At 50.8% G+C, this 5,000-nt stretch overlaps 1 non-coding gene across 1 annotated transcript in view; it reads left to right on the plus strand.

Annotated features, from left to right (window-relative positions):
• Positions 1–4,933: 4,933 nt before the first annotated feature.
• The window catches only part of LOC124591254, a 1,910-nt gene continuing 1,843 nt past the window's right edge, over positions 4,934–5,000 (plus strand). The window contains exon 1 of the ribosomal RNA XR_006977078.1: positions 4,934–5,000. This exon is cut by the window's right edge and continues 1,843 nt beyond it. This is a non-coding gene — a ribosomal RNA (small subunit ribosomal RNA).

Here is a 5,000-nt window from a genome sequence, read left to right on the forward strand (position 1 = left end):
AATCATTTGCCATACACCGGTGGAAGCTGCCGAGACGAGTAACTACATAGCGGGCTCGCCGTGTCACTAATGTACAGAGATACAACAGTTTCGACTGGAACCGGATTAAACGTATACACGGCGCTGATTAGTAATAGATAGAGCCATCAGAATACAGATAATGTATACAACTGTCCGTATACATGCTGAAAGACTCTGCTCACAATCACAACCACACGTCAGCCACACACCCTTATCACGCACTACTCTCTGCCTGTAACACGCACACAGACAATATGTAAGCACCAGCATGGAACAACACCCAGTGCATCCTCTCCGCCACATTAGACAATCCACACTGTCATAACCAGACTGGGAGGTCCACTCAGAAAACAGAATATCCCACCCACCCGACAACCACCATTGCTCAGCCAAGCCACCAACACCCACACATGTCCTACACAGGGGTGCACCCAACATCACAATACTGCCTCCTCTCACAGCACACAAACAATGGCAGGAATGAAAGACACAGGTCTGCCACAAGCATGGAATGAGAGCGCCGCCTGTCATGAGCCAAAGGTGCATCCTGACGTGGCAAATCAGATGATGCCGCAGGCATCCACTTACTATAATCACAATCAACAAACCGGCCGCCCCGCCCCGCCCCCCATTAAACCTTTCCTTACAACAATGTGTACCTTAACCTAACCTATATCGTACCGTAACCTAACCTATATCGTACCGTAACCTAACCTATGTCGTACCGTAACCTAACCTATGTCGTACCGTAACCTAACCTATGTCGTACCGTAACCTAACCTATGTCGTACCGTAACCTAACCTATGTCGTACCGTAACCTAACCTATGTCGTACCGTAACCTAACCTATGTCGTACCGTAACCTAACCTATGTCGTACCGTAACCTAACCTATGTCGTACCGTAACCTAACCTATGTCGTACCGTAACCTAACCTATGTCGTACCGTAACCTAACCTATGTCGTACCGTAACCTAACCTATGTCGTACCGTAACCTAACCTATGTCGTACCGTAACCTAACCTATGTCGTACCGTAACCTAACCTATGTCGTACCTTAACCTAACCTATGTCGTACCTTAACCTACCCTATGTCGTACCTTAACCTAACCTATGTCGTACCTTAACCTAACCTATGTCGTACCTTAACCTAACCTATGTCGTACCTTAACCTAACCTATGTCGTACCTTAACCTAACCTATGTCGTACCTTAACCTAACCTATGTCGTACCTTAACCTAACCTATGTCGTACCTTAACCTAACCTATGTCGTACCTTAACCTAACCTATGTCGTACCTTAACCTAACCTATGTCGTACCTTAACCTAACCTATGTCGTACCTTAACCTAACCTATGTCGTACCTTAACCTAACCTATGTCGTACCTTAACCTAACCTATGTCGTACCTTAACCTAACCTATGTCGTACCTTAACCTAACCTATGTCGTACCTTAACCTAACCTATGTCGTACCTTAACCTAACCTATGTCGTACCTTAACCTAACCTATGTCGTACCTTAACCTAACCTATGTCGTACCTTAACCTAACCTATGTCGTACCTTAACCTAACCTATGTCGTACCTTAACCTAACCTATGTCGTACCTTAACCTAACCTATGTCGTACCTTAACCTAACCTATGTCGTACCTTAACCTAACCTATGTCGTACCTTAACCTAACCTATGTCGTACCTTAACCTAACCTATGTCGTACCTTAACCTAACCTATGTCGTACCTTAACCTAACCTATGTCGTACCTTAACCTAACCTATGTCGTACCTTAACCTAACCTATGTCGTACCTTAACCTAACCTATGTCGTACCTTAACCTAACCTATGTCGTACCTTAACCTAACCTATGTCGTACCTTAACCTAACCTATGTCGTACCTTAACCTAACCTATGTCGTACCTTAACCTAACCTATGTCGTACCTTAACCTAACCTGTATTGCGCCTTAACCTAACCTGTATTGCGCCTTAACCTAACCTGTATTGCGCCTTAACGTAACCTGTATTGCGCCTTAACGTAACCTGTATTGCGCCTTAACGTAACCTGTATTGCGCCTTAACGTAACCTGTATTGCGCCTTAACGTAACCTGTATTGCGCCTTAACGTAACCTGTATTGCGCCTTAACGTAACCTGTATTGCGCCTTAACGTAACCTGTATTGCGCCTTAACGTAACCTGTATTGCGCCTTAACGTAACCTGTATTGCGCCTTAACGTAACCTGTATTGCGCCTTAACGTAACCTGTATTGCGCCTTAACGTAACCTGTATTGCGCCTTAACGTAACCTGTATTGCGCCTTAACGTAACCTGTATTGCGCCTTAACGTAACCTGTATTGCGCCTTAACGTAACCTGTATTGCGCCTTAACGTAACCTGTATTGCGCCTTAACGTAACCTGTATTGCGCCTTAACGTAACCTGTATTGCGCCTTAACGTAACCTGTATTGCGCCTTAACGTAACCTGTATTGCGCCTTAACGTAACCTGTATTGCGCCTTAACGTAACCTGTATTGCGCCTTAACGTAACCTGTATTGCGCCTTAACGTAACCTGCATTGCGCCTTAACGTAACCTGCATTGCGCCTTAACGTAACCTGTATTGCGCCTTAACGTAACCTGCATTGCGCCTTAACGTAACCTGCATTGCGCCTTAACGTAACCTGTATTGCGCCTTAACGTAACCTGTATTGCGCCTTAACGTAACCTGTATTGCGCCTTAACGTAACCTGTATTGCGCCTTAACGTAACCTGTATTGCGCCTTAACGTAACCTGTATTGCGCCTTAACGTAACCTGTATTGCGCCTTAACGTAACCTGTATTGCGCCTTAACGTAACCGATATTGCGCCTTAACGTAACCTATATTGCGCCGTAACGTAACCTATATTGCGCCGTAACGTAACCCACATTGCCCCTTAACGTAACCTATATTGCGCCGTAACGTAACCTATATTGCGCCGTAACGTAACCCACATTGCCCCTTAACGTAACCCACATTGCCCCTTAACGTAACCCACATTGCCCCTTAACGTAACCCAACACACGTTGGGCCTTAACCCAACACACGTTGGGCCTTAACCCAACACACGTTGGGCCGTAACCCAACACACGTTGGGCCTTAACCCAACACACGTTGGGCCTTAACCCAACACACGTTGGGCCTTAACCCAACACACGTTGGGCCTTAACCTGCTCTGTAATTGTCATACGACGCGTTAAATTAGTGTAGTGTTGCCTAACTGCAACCCCCGCAATATAGTTTGCTACTCGCACTGCCCGGTCCCCAGTGTATCGCTTCATGTTAAACACCTTGCAGCTATACACTGTAATGTGGATGGCAGCAGGACGTACATGCTCAATGCCCTTTGCAGTTGTTCATTGGCATTTGCAGTTGTTCATTGGCATTCGCATGGCGAAGCACTTAGCCTACGCTGTGGTACGGCCTGTGTCAACTGTCCGCTGATGTTGTACGTCCAAATCACACACTGTACTGCACATTGGTCCTCATGTACTGAATGATACATCGTGGTACATGTGACCGTACAACGACTGCGCCAACAACGGCGAACCATGCGGTCCAAATGTTGTGCACTCAGCTACGTGTCGTCTCCCTATAAGAGCTGGATTGCAGTGTGGTATGCCCTGGATGGCGATCAGCATGAGCCGTCTGTTGATGTAGTGGCGCGTGTTGTCAGACGTAGTCGTCTCTTCTCACACACCGTGATAGCACGGTGCACTGCGTTCCACATCTGCGACATGCGACAGAGGCCGGTTGACAGTCGTTCGCGCAATGGACATCGCATACGTACGGGGGCCACCTTCCACGTGTTCGCTAAGCGTGGACATGTTGTTGCGTGTATGTGGGCAGACAGTGTGTCGTGACACCTGACACAGGCATGCAACAATCGTTGAATTTGCAAATGGCGATGGACGCCTACGTTTGCTGGTGACGTTACGCAAATGAACAACTGGTAAACCGTTGTGGTGCGGTTGTTCTCGCTAGGGGTGAATCAGTGATGGCGACGATCGGTTGAGCTACCAACCGGTTGTTGCAGCGATACCCACCATGCCCACGAACGTGAATGGCATGTGGGTGTGAAGCGATACGCGGCGGTGGCTGGGTGGGACCGTCCCCGGCCGGTGAGGGGGGGCCTCCCGGCGTGTTGGCCGTGCGGTGCGTGGGCGCACGCGCTACAGCCGGCTGGTGGGGGCGGCCAGTGGCAGGCGCGCCGGCCGACGGAGGCGGCAGGCGGCGCAGCTGCGCGCCGGCGCACCCTGCACGCGGCGCCGTGCGGCCAAAGTAGGTCCTCGCGGGCCCGGTGCGAAGCGCGGTGGACATCTGCAGTGTGCTGGTCCGATTGAGGACTGTGTGCGCTGAGGATGCGCCGCCGCCCGGCGCTCGGCGCCGCGACGCCGTCTGCTGCTCGGTCGCCTCTGCGGTTCTCGCAGGTGGTTTGTATCGCAGCTGTGCGGACGTGTTGGCGCGTGCGCTGTGCTGGGAGAGTTCGCTTCGGCACCCAAGTGGGGCTTTTGTCCTTCTGTGGCGCTGGCGTTGGAGCTGCCGGTCACCGTAGGTGGCGCGTGTTGTCTCCCGCCGGCAATGCCACGACAGCACGCTCCCGGGCCTCTGTCGGCAGCGGCAAGCTCAGTTGGGAGCACGGGTGGTCGCACCTAAAGCGTCTACTCGCCAAACTCCGGGCGATTGCGCCTCTCTCGAACCCGACCAAGTACTTAGGACGGCGCTGCGCGCCGCCGGGACCTGAGAGGGTTTCGAGGTGTATGGTGCAGGGGAGCTCAGCCTCCTCCTGTTTGCAGAATAATTGAGCGGACGCTTGCGTGTTCGCGCGGGCCCCCGGGACACACTCCCGGGCGGCCGGCTGCTCAGCTCTAGTTGACGCAGCTCCCTGGTTGATCCTGCCAGTAGTCATATGCTTGTCTCAAAGATTAAGCCATGCATGTCTCAGTACA

Source organism: Schistocerca americana, unplaced genomic scaffold (assembly GCF_021461395.2).
Source record: "Schistocerca americana isolate TAMUIC-IGC-003095 unplaced genomic scaffold, iqSchAmer2.1 HiC_scaffold_817, whole genome shotgun sequence".
NCBI lineage: Eukaryota > Metazoa > Arthropoda > Insecta > Orthoptera > Acrididae > Schistocerca > Schistocerca americana.